Source organism: Brachyistius frenatus, unplaced genomic scaffold (assembly GCF_029030835.1).
Source record: "Brachyistius frenatus isolate BFR_SWC_R1_liver_20210118 unplaced genomic scaffold, ASM2903083v1 Contig_270, whole genome shotgun sequence".
Taxonomy (NCBI): domain Eukaryota; kingdom Metazoa; phylum Chordata; class Actinopteri; family Embiotocidae; genus Brachyistius; species Brachyistius frenatus.
In genome coordinates, this window is record NW_027210869.1 from 345,918 (window position 1) to 358,775 (window position 12,858).

Consider the following 12,858-nt stretch of genomic DNA (forward strand, 5'->3'; position numbering starts at 1 on the left):
ATACCTCTCATTAAGTGCACTGATCCATAAAACCACCCACTACCACTGATTCTGCAGCAATGTAAACAGTTGCTCTCGGTGATGAGACACAAACAAAAGCCAAAAGCCTATTGTTTCGATTGTTCATCCACTAAATATAGACAGGCTCACATTAACGTGGAGCGGCACTTAGCGCTGATGTCTGCATTGTTCCCACTGTAGCTTTTGTGTAGTGGGTATAAAAGAGAAAGTGGTCTATAATCAAGCGTCTCCTCAATTATGAATAACACATACAAAGAGCCTCTGTGCGTCAGATCATGCGTGTTTGTGTGCGAGTGTGTATCGATCAACTATGAGCTGCTTCCTTGTGAGAACCCAAAAGGCTCATTGTAAGAGGGGACTGGTACACATGACAGCCCCTGCTAATTATCAAGAGCTTTAGTCACAGCAGAGATGTATGCACACATTAAAGGCCTAAACCACAATATACGACACTGTTGAATTACTTGTTGCCCCACTGCTGGCGTTGTGTGGTTATCATTTGTTTTGTGAGGACATTTGTTTATACTTTACATTCATGCTGTAAAAACTGGGAAGACATTTTTACTGAACTGGCAGTGTGGCTCTGGGCATGTCTACAACTGAAACATCTGGACAGTTATTGGATTAATTTGACCCATTCATGGTCCCCAAGCATACTGACTTTTGTAATCTTCAACTTATTCAACTTGTTGCTGTTGTAATAACTTTGCTGATCCTCTGACTTGTCTTTTAGTGCCATCATGAAGTCATTGTATTAAATACTCTGGTTTATGACTAAATACTCAAAAGTTCAATGACACTCCCAGTAGACTACTTAGTTTAGTGCTGTTTGGAAAATGTAAGCATCCTGTCACAGTTCAAACAACAAATAACTGAAGTGATAACTCTTGTGGTCGCAGTTGTTAGAGGTAGTGACAGCAGGGTTGGCTCTTTTTGGTTGATGATTATTTGAATTATATTTAAATCACAAAAATAGAGTCAAAGGCCATAGTGCAGGTTAAAGGATGTCTGTATGATGAAAGCTCTAGCTATGCAGTCCTTTAAGACCTGAAATTTCAACTTCTGTAAATTACACCCATGTACATGTCCATCTGGACGACCCCCCCTTCACACACATGCACACACAGACACCCACACAAATACACACTTGTAGCCATCTGGTGACTTAAGAAGACATAATTTCATGGTTCCTATATGGCAGCATAATGATGATACACAAATGTTGAGATAATGTGTGCATACAGTCACAATGTCAAATTTCATCGCACAGTGATATAATTATAAACCTTTAGAAAAATCTATTTTCAGGAAGATGTATGTGGTTCTAACCTTTTGGACTTGCCTCTGGCATTGATTACACGTTCTTGTTTTTATTTTCCTTCCTCTTCTTGTGCCCAACAATCAGCTGAAGGCCTTGTTGAATTCATTATTTTCCCTCAGTCTCCTTCTCTTTCCATGCCCCCTCCCTTTTCCGCAGTTTCTGTTGTTTCATAAACACATATCTCTTATGGGCCCTGAGGGACTCTGGGGCTATGCTATATCCTCCCATATAAACAACCCGACCGCCATCCACAACATGCACGCATTTTTCCCTCTCTGTTTTCCTCATATGTATATTTTTCCACCCTAAAACAGAACAGATTTCTGGGTTGAAACCAGCAAGGAGCAACATTTTGAAGTTTTTATGGGAATAGCAATATTGTTTTCCATGAAGCGGTCCCGTCTTTCCTGGGCAACAGTTTACAGACAATTTGGTCTGAACTGTTATTCTGGTCAAAGGCAGTTCAATCAGAGAGTACACGGAGAGGGTTTAAGTTACGTCTCTGAATGCTCCGCTGGCAGAGCAAGAAAGTTTGATCTCTAGGGCCGAACTGAACCTATGACCGCGCGCGCGCGTGTGTGTGTGTGTGTGTGTGTGTGTGTGTGTATGCAAAAGTTGTTTCCAGAGGACTGCATGCTTTTTGTGTCCACTGCTGTGCACTAGCAAATCCATATAAAGTTGCACGAATGGTGTGTGTGTGTGTGTGTGTGTATATGTGAATGCACTGCTCCGTTTTGTGTGTGTGTGTGTGTGTGTGTGTGTGTGTGTGTGTGTGTGTGTGTGTGTGTGTGTGTGTGTATTCTGTACAATGAGGTAAGATGAAAAGAAATACCAGAGAGACCAGTGTTTATCCTCTGCCAGCATCTCTCGAGGCATGACGTAATGCTGTTTTATTGCAGAACACTTTAAACACACACACACACACACACACACACACACACACACACACACACACACACACACACACACACACACACACACACACACACACACACACACACACACACACACACACGCACACGCACACGCTAAATGTTTCCAGCTGACAGGAAGATGTAAATAATGGCAGAAAACCGTTTTTGTAAAGGAAAAATAACACTCTTGGTGGGATGAATGAGAGAAGAATGAATGGAATGCGAGTCTCTTCCTCCCGCTGCTGTAAACATTCACCTGCCAGCGCCTGACACTTCATCAATCCTTCTCCCTCGCCTCATCCCTCATCCCTGCGCCCCCATCTCCACCCCCTTCAACAAAGCCACTTGTTTAATGTTTCTCTTTTCCGTGCTGCTACTCGTATCCCTCAAATGTCACGTGAGATATTTCATAACTGTATGTGACGGATTCGCAAGACGAAACAGCACATCTGCAACCGAAGCACGGACAGTGATAAAACGAAAGGAAAACCTGGTCCCAAGAAAAGAAAACCTGGTGCCAAGTCAAAGTGAGAGTCAGTGATAGTGTGAAAGAGGATGAGAAAATGATGATTGTAAGTTGAAAGAAAGAAAGATGTGCATATTAGTATTGTGTGTGATTTAGTATGGTATACGTGTAGTAGTTGTTCCTCCCACATACTCTCAGAAACCCTGTACTGATTACTGCCAATATTCTGGAGAATTCGATGATCTCCTCGTCATATTTCCTAAAAAGACACATTTTTTAAATGCTATTCCTTGAAGCTTGCAGCACCGCAAATTAAATTTTATTCAGCTCCATGGTACAAGCATGGAGAAATTCTTGTGATTCAATACATGGAAAATAATAAATTATGATTTTGGTGGACTGACCTTTAAACCATCTGATATTTTCTTTGCTCCACTATTTCACGCAGACATTCAGCCTCTCCTGCAGACCACAACATATCCCTCTCTGCCTGCCGTGATTTGTATTGCATTTAATGACACACCCTGTCATATTATTCAACTTTCCAGGAGTTCATTAAATTCCTGGTAAATAAAATAAATACAAAAATAGCCATAAGCTGTGTGCGCATGAAATATCAGGAAAACACTCTTCCTTCTTTGGTGAAATTTAAATCCCAAGTTTTGTATTTTAAATTTAATCCATCTCCTCCCCGACATTTACACCTTCCCTTCGTAAGTGACATAACAAAACATAACTATTTTGTTTGCTGAATGTATGTATTGTGTGGGTTTGTGTGTGTACATGGCACACAACAGTGTGAGTGGGGTTTGCTTACTACTGTAGCTCCTCTGGGGTATTCCCAAAGCCCATTAATAAAAAACAGCTCACTGAGATAGCAGCTCTGATTCATAGCTCCTACCATGCAGCCACGGGAGCTAAATAACACACATACACACACACTAACACACTCACACTAACACAGCTCTCAGCAGAAACCTTCCAGGGATAGTGAAGCTGCTGACTCTATCCAGCTAAGTTTAGAGATATTTTTAATTTTTCTTTCTCTCTTGAGCATATCTTTCCCTCCATTTTTCTATTTCGTAACCTCTCTCTCATGTCAGCATTAGCCTCAGACTTAAATTTACCCTGTCTCATTAAGCTGGGTTAGTGGGCTTACTTTGAATTTAACCTTGGTTTTGGTCTCTAACAAATGTTTTTCTTTTAAAGAAACAGTTTGAAATGTGCTTTTGTTGCTGAGAGTGCCATTAAAAGATCGATCTCACGATCCTATCTGTTGGTTCATTCATCACAATATAAGTTTCTGCTTTATTCCTCACTATTATTCTTCATACAGATGTAGTCATCTGTTTTCCTCCAAATTCACTTTGAAAGCTGACTACAAGGCAATAGGCTCATCACTCGCTCTTCTGTTATGATTTTCTAAATTTCGACTATTTGAATTGTTGTGCCGACGTGTGTAAAACCTCACTGAATTTACTCCGTCTTTGCTTGTTCACACTGCACCACTAAGCTGAATTGATGCATCTTATCTGATATCAAATGAAGTGCTCTTTCTGTTTGATGTTTTCTAAGAGTGGCTGGATATAACAGAGTTCACCCCTGCTGGTCTACAGACTGCAGGTTTAACTGTCAGCTGTTCATTAGACTGGTTTTCCAGCTTCAAGGGTGTTACAATTTTGAAGCCAACTAACTCAAAGTGGCCTGAAAAAGCTGAACTTGCTTCATTTCGTGAGACAGGCCCCAGCTGTGTGTGTGTGTGTGTGTGTGTGTGTGTGTGTGTGTGTGTGTGTGTGTGTGTGTGTGTGTGTGTGTGTGTGTGTGTGTGTGTGTGTGTGTGTGTGTGTGTGTGTGTGTGTGTGTGTGTGCGCACCAGCTGCAGCCCCAGCTCAGGAACACAGAGGCCTTTTTGTCCGTCAGCAACATGTGGGAACAATTAATCACTGTCAGCAACCACGCTAGGAATCTCTCTCCTTTCTCTCAGTCTTCTGGTTTTTTAAGGTGTGTAGGTGAACTCCGATCTACATTTATGTAAATGTGCATTTATGTAAGTGTGGAAGGTGTGTGCAAATTGAAATTTTTAAGGAAACATTTTACGGAGAAATTAAGTCCATTGAAAGAATTAGACCAACGTATAAGCAATGCTGCATGTTGTAAATGTATAGAAATGAACAGCCAATTCAGAAGCAGATTCCTCTGATTGGTTCAGATGGAGCGCTTTCTAATTGGTTGTAGCTGTCCCAGCTCCAGCAGTGGTGATTGGAGGAGTGAAGCTGGTTTATGTAGCCAGGCAGTACAGAAAAGGGAGGGTCTACAGGATGTTGCATGTGTATTTCATCACCCAGCTACAGCACATATCTGAACTCCAATGTATGAACTGGGTCAGTTTCACTTTGCCATGTTCCTGCACTCTGTGTGTGCCTGAGAGAAACAGCAAGTGGTGGACACGGACACCACCCACGTTGAAAAAGGTGTGGAGGGAACACGCAGCTTTTCATGCATCTGGCTGCTGGAAAGAGTTGTGTCAGAGGGTTACGGGGTTATGGAGTCAGGAGACCGGTGTCATGGAGTCAGGAGACCGCTCCGAGTCAAAGGTCAAAGTTCTTTGAGGTTGCAGCTCTCCCGTCATACATTTGAGCTCCTCCCCTTGAACCCTGCTTCTACTTCTGTGACCCGAGCCTCACACCTCTGGTGTACTTAACCCTCTCTGACACACACTGGATGTGTGTGTGTCTGTGTGAGAGAGATTCCTGACCAAACATTACCACACTTTATCAGTCATTCTGTAAACGAGCACTAATCGGAGTCAACAGTGGCTGTGGCTGCTGGCGCACAACAACGAGCACAACATTGGTTTCCATTTAAGATGAAGAACTGACTAATGACTGTCTGCTTGTCTTTTCTTGAAGTTTTACATCTTTAGGAAATGGAAGGAAGACTAATTTTGGTAAGACAGGTCGCGTTTTGGCAAATAAATGACAGAGAAATGATAGCTATAAAATGTAAAGTATTTGTATGGGAAAACATTCAGTCAAAAAATAAATAGTTGTAACATTGTAGATAAGTGAAGCTCTTAACAGGCAAGGGCTGTGAAGAACAAAACTTTATTTTTTTCTAAAGCATTATTATAAAGTATTATTTATTAAAACAAGTCAACTGTGTTGTTAGCTGCATTTTCTTAGACTTTTAGTGAAATTCTTGCTTTAGAATAATGGGCAATAACACTATAGACATTTATTGAACTTGCAATCATGTAGACTTTTAAAATGCTCCTAATGTTAAAAAATAACTTTTACGAAGAATATTTGCTGGTCGATAATGTATAAAAAGATATGTAACTACTCTGTATTTGGAATAAATACACACAATGCTGAAGATGGACTTTTTAAGAGAATTTCCCAAGTAGATTTAATATTTAGCTGTCGTATCAATGCTGCCCCTTTATTTATGGTCTCACAAATACATAACATAGATGCAGAGATGATCATCTGTGCTTGTTAATGTCGCAGAGAAGAGCAGTGAAAGTGCAGTGAGCGAGGTGCAGACGACACGCAGGTCTTTGACACGTATGAGGCGGTTTATAAATAAACCACCCGGCTGGTCTGTGCTAACACCGCCGAGATTATTTATACTGTCACCCTACACAAAAACACACACACACACACACACACACACACACACACACACACACACACACACACACACACACACACACACACACACACACACACACACACACACACACACACACACACACACACTTGGTCCAGGTTCCAGCTGCCCTGAGCTCTGGACTGCAGACAGAACATTCCATTCTCTTCCATCATATGTGCGTTTCCCTGCCAGCGGCTGGGTGTCTCTCAGCCTGTGTGTGTGTGTGTGTGTGTGTGTGTGTGTGTGTGTGTGTGTGTGTGTGTGTGTGTGTGTGTGTGTGTGTGTGTGTGTGTGTGTGTGTGTGTGTTGTGTTGTGTTGTGTTGTATAGGGATATGGAGCTTGGCAGAAGGACTTCTGTTACACTTTATTATGCTTATATTTCTGTTGCTACATTTTTGTGAACATATCAAAGGTCTTCATGGGAGCACAGACGCACAAAGTCAGACACTTATATGTTGGATCAATAACAATTTTTTTTTTTTTTTTCTCATATCTAATCTATAATACCTTGATGACACCAATAATATGTGAACATGAATATGCAATAGATCCTATCCCATATGTATAAGATCCTCATTGAATTAAATTGCAGTTACAGTAAACACACAAACATGCACACACATGCTGCTTTCCAAGAATTGTGACCTTGTTCAATCATGAACAGGCCTGGTCTTGTCATCACAGAGGCCTAACTACTGCAATGTCAATCTCTAGCTCTCTTTCTCTATCTTTCCCATTTGTCTTCCTCGCTCTCTCTTCTCTCTTTCTTTGTCTGCATCTAGTCTGCCCCCTGTTGTATAAGGCCACATGCTCAAAGAGCTCCTTGTTTACACTTACAGTTCCTCCAATCAGTCAGGCTGAGGTGGGGGAGTCGGCCGACCCATCCCACCTCAAACAGCCAATCAGCGGAGGATAGTGCAAAGACATGGTTAGTCATGTTACCCTGGTAAGCCTCCATCAGGTCAGTGTGTTTTGTTGATTGCTGAACAGTAACCTTAGTTCCTCCTGAGCACGTGGCTCATGGTCACAGTGGTGGATGAGAATGATAGAAGTTGCAGGGAAATCTGTCACCAGATATTTGAACGATTTGGAATCTAGAAAAAAAAAAGAAAAGAAAGTCTACTTTCTGTCGTCCACCTAAAACACTTATAAGCCAATGAGGCCTAGGTGGTTTCTGTATGTTCACCAACATGCAGTTCATTATAGCACAGAACATGTGGTCTTTGCTTTCGGACAACACAGGACATCCCTGCTGGGTTTTATCAACTCGAGTTCCAGGACATGCCGTCCTTAAGCTACGGAGCAACTGCGCCTGCCAAGAACATGCGCAGGCACACACACACACACACACACACACACACACACACACACACACACACACACACACACACACACACACACACACACACACACACACACACACACACACACACACACACACACACTGTACACATTGACAACAGAAACATCTCACTGAAAACAAAGACGATTTATTCAGACACGGGCTGAAGGCAAGCAGACTCGCAAGAGACTCGAGAACTGAACGCATCCAAACTCAAAAGTCATTTTCTCATCTTTGTGTAATTTAGTTTTTAAAGAATTCAAGCTGTGCCACACCTAAATGTGCTGATAAACGTTCACATGGGTGGGTCAAATTACTAATAATATTAAACTACTAATAAATTAATCACAGCAAAACAATCATGCAAAAGAGACCTCCTTTATTTACAGCTCAAATGATCTGAAACTACAACGTAAATACAATAAAACTGGCAAAAATAGCCCAGACTTGTACTGAAATAGAGGAGCTTTTTCACACATTTTCATTTATGTCCCAATGGAACAACCAGACACGTTCAAAGAACAGTTTGCTTACCATAGATATTATGGCAAAGTGTCACACTGGTAGACAAATCTCAAGTTTTTCATGGTATATATTGTGAACATGGGCTTTTTTGTCAAGTTTAGCTCAAAATCTTTCAATTTAAAACAAAAATGCACCTACGGTTTTTCTAGAAGGAAAGACGAGCTCTCTGCAACAAGTGGGAACATGCTCCTAATATATTTGGTGAAAAAGTGCTGGTGGATTTAAAATAATATAATTGCTGTGTGAACTGAACGCTGTTTGGGTTTTTCTGAGGGCGCTGGATTGACACATCCTGTGCCCAGGCTTTGTGATGATGCCGTAGTGACTTGCAGCCTGCCCTTTTTAAGAACTTGAACTATTTCACCATCTGACATCTAAAAATAGAGAGAGACCAGAGGGTAAGTCTGCTGGCGACGATTATCGTACTTATCCTGGCGTATGAGCGCGCTGATGACAGAGGCACTGTAAAGCACACACAAAAACACAGAGACGGAGAGAGAGAAGAAAAAGCGGTGTGGTGGTGTATAAAGTAAAAGGATAAAAAGAGAAACATACTAGTATGCATTGGAGAGAATTTCTACGCCAACAGGTGATTAATAAGACCTTCAAGCTATGCAAGTATGTGTGCGTGAGAAAGAGATAGAGATTGAGAGACACCGAGAGAGATTGAGGGCGACAGAGTTAGATAAAGAGTAGAGGAAAAGAGGGCACCCTTAGTATTAAGACTAGCAGGGTGTCCGCATGATTAATTACATCTCTGTGCGATACAACTAGCGCTGAGGAGTGGAGGGCGAAGGGGGGACGGGGGGAAGGGCAGAATCATTCATAATGATCAGGAAGGGGAATGTTGGTATTCCTGTGGGGAAAATATGGTGCAGGTAACAAGGAATACATTTGGGAAATGAGCCCGACATCCATACTTCACCCCTCAGACATATTTCAAGGACAATGGAGGAGCTAAGTGGGAAGATTTATTTTTGGCATGCGGGGGTTTGAAAGTAAAAGTCCTGTTCTTTTTCTGCATACACAACGTCAGGTGACTGGCAGCAGGAAGGCTTACAAGCTGTGAACACTTCTCTGAGAAACTGTGGTGAAAGAACTCTGGTTTAACGATTACATTTTCAGGAGACAACTTATCCACACAAGCCGCACGAGAAACAACAAATCACTCCGCTTAAATCAGACTGAATTCATCTTCATTTAACTTGCTGATTTCTTGTCAGTTGCCAGGAATGGTTACTTTAACATTTTTCACTTTGATTAAAGAAATGTGTTGGTGTAAGAGTTGTTATTTCTGTACGGCCACGTGTCGACCTCATCCCTTTTGTCTATGAGCTGCTGTAGGTAACTGGCTAGTTTGGTCAGAAGACGACTCCATTCGTCCTCCTGACTACAACGCTCTGATTACTTTGTCGTTTCTTCAACCAGTGGAAATATTCCCCAGTCGGGTAAGCTCTCTCAGAATGATTTACATTGCTGAATAGATCCGAGATGTGGGCCGATTGTCAATTTAAAGATCCACAGCCGGGATAGTATAAATGACTAGTTTCATTACTTTACATTTGGATTCTGTCACTGTGATGTTTTATTCCTGACTCCCTGTACATACTGAATATTCTCTCTAATGAGCCACTGAGGCTCATGAGTACTGCAGTATATGCTAATATATATATATATATATATATATATATGTATATAGGCCCGTAATGTGCTAAGCAAACGCCCAAAACAAAGTGTTACTCTCCAGTAAAGTGGAATTTGTAAAAGGTTTAGGGAGGGTAACTAATGCTTTATCAGTGGTAGATAAATCATTCAGCAATGCTTTTCAGAGAAGTCTTGCTGAGACACTGAAACCTTCAAAAGTTCATTTCCCAGTTTGCAACTCTGTGGAAGGGAAAGAAAAGGGTAAAAAAAAAAAAAATCCATGGAGATCATGACGATTTATTTCAACGGTGGAAGGAAAAGCGAAAGGAGAAGAGAGGGCCGGGTCAGGGGAAAGAGAAGTGGAGGGACAGTAGGAGGAAGGGAGGTTGGGGAGGAGGACGTGCTGTTTTTATGTGTGCAGCTTGGGTGAGGGGTTGACTGAGGTTTATTGCCTTCCTTAACACCACTCTGCCCCGTGTGCATGGTTGTATTTTCACAGAGGACTTGGTTGAGTTACACACTGAACAAAACAGCTCCTTTTAGGTGAAGTAAGGACACAGATTGGATTCAGATTACACTGAGGGTCTATAAAAGATTTATGGATCTGTGCTACTTCAGATTCTTTTTTGAAAAAAAAAAGGTATCTGCAACTCAGACTGTGTGTTTTTGGTTGTAAATATTTATGCTATTTTGATTTTTCTCTATTAACGGCACTTCTCTCTGTAACTGTGTAGAGCCGCAGAGAGTCTGTTTACATTTAAATCCCTGAAGTGTGAAAAATTATGATTTCACCAACGCAAAAAAAAAGAAGAAAGCAAAACGATAAATCTCTCCGGTCACAAGATGATCAATAGGAAAAATGTAACATTTATCAATCGTATCTCAATTATACAAAATAAGTTTATTTTTTCTCACTTTCCTCAAATCTTTGCTCTGAAACGTGGTATGTTTTCATATTTTTTGGGACCACTAAAATGTTCTACCCCTAAAAAAAAAACTATCTTGTGCCGACATGTGGGGTCACCAACGTGCAGAGTTGCCTGTTGCAGTAGAGTTGATAATATTAGGCACGAGGTCATTGGTAATGGCAGTTGTAAAGGAATCGGTGCCAATAAAATATCCTTCAAGTTATGTAACACCAACATGTGCATGTGTCCCGCTGATACGGTGCCTTACCCCCAAGCTGCCTTACTGTGGCTGTGGATGTAGTGTACACAAAATACTCACACACAACTTTAACAGGGGGCAAAGTGCAGCTTTCACTCTTTTCGCTGTTTGTTCAAGTCTTCAGTGACTTTTCTTCAGTTTTTTTCCTCAAGACACTTTGTACTGATAAAAACACAAACAGACCTCTGCCACTGGCTTTCTCTGCCTTTCAGCATGTCATTTATCAATACACTGGTCTGTTTGACATATGTTTGCTCCACTGTGTGTCAATGCGACACTGAGGCGTGCCGTGTCTTTAATCAAATGTTGCCACAACACAGCCTGCTTGATGCCTCAGGGTTGCATCTAGTTCACACCAAAAGGACTCTGTTTGGGCAATTTTCTATCTGTTGACATGCGCGGCTTAATAACCTTTCAAACCTTCAATTCACTCTGCCGGAGGTGAGCTATGACCTCATTGAGACAGATTAGGGTGATAATAGTATTACGCATAATTGTGTTGACTAACTAAACAGTAGGGCACAAATCTAGTTTGAGCTCAATTGTTTGGAACTGGTGATGTGCTGTTACTTGTTCGTGTGCGTGCGTGCGTGCGTATTTGTGAGTTTTGGGAGTTCACATCTGGTCCAGATTAGTGTTGCGGCCGCGCTGGTGTTCACAGGGTTCTTCACTCTAATGGTGCTAAAAACAGATACAGCACGCACGCACACACAAACACACACCAAACCGCAGGCACTGATTTTTACCGTATGTTGTACCATGACACACACTTATTGGATAATTCTGGCTTATTACAGTTTGGGTTTTATATTTCTTGGTTTGGTTATCATTCCTAGCTGTGACAATAATGTTGTACTCATCAAGATAATGTTTGAGATCTGGGAGCAGTTGTGAAAAGATGTCTAACACAATAAGAAACACCAGCAGTCAGACAGTCTGAAGGTTTTCAAACTCCCCAGGTTCACCAGATATATTTCAAACAGGAAACAAAAGCAAATAGCAATTTTATTTTACCCTAAATGCCCATTACAAACATTCATCTCAGTTTATTAATAGATTTCCTGGTTCTTTCCCTTCAGTTTAAACTCCAAATAAAGTAGTTTAGATAATACAGATAAGCTTAGTTTGCAGTACAATCATCTGGAGGCCTGTGCTTCCCCCCTAATGAGTACAATATTACCATAACTGATAGAAATTATAATAAACCACCATTTTAAAGATTTAAGCACAAACCTAAGGTGCTGGTCTTTTAAACTTGTAATAATAAATTGTGCTGCAGACTCATTACGGAGTTGCCTTTGTGTTTCATTTATAGCAGTTTGACCTCTGAGCCTGCTGCTTTGATATTGGACTATTAGAGCCCGTGAGAGCACTTAAGAAGAGAATGTGACTTTTTGTTTTCCTTCTTTCTGTCTCTCTCAGGCTCCGAGTTTGTAGGTCAGTTTAACTGCCTGACCTGATCTACCCAGCACCTCTGCAATGGAGTGTTTCTGTTTGACTCCCTGTGTGTATTTATGTGCGTGTACTTGTGTGTTTGTTTGTGTGCCTCACTCTCTGCTGATGTCAGCACACCCAGGCCTGTCAGCTCTCTTCCTCCTACACACCAGCTGAGCAGCTGGAGAAAGGGAACCAGGCGGCAGCGAAGGTCTTTGACACATGTGCTCACAGAGTGTTACTGGGTCCTGAGTGTGTATTTTATGTGTGTTTTAACACGAGTGGAGGTCCTAACCTTTGCAAGGCAAACATCCAAAGACGAATACACACACACACACACACACAGGCTGTTAAAACACACGCTAACTA

The 12,858-nt window shown here is 41.5% G+C and overlaps 1 protein-coding gene across 1 annotated transcript in view; it reads right to left on the bottom strand.

The window, feature by feature from the left end:
- Nucleotides 1–12,858, bottom strand: part of foxo3b (forkhead box O3b) — a 42,019-nt gene that overhangs the window by 6,034 nt on the left and 23,127 nt on the right. The window lies entirely within an intron of this gene.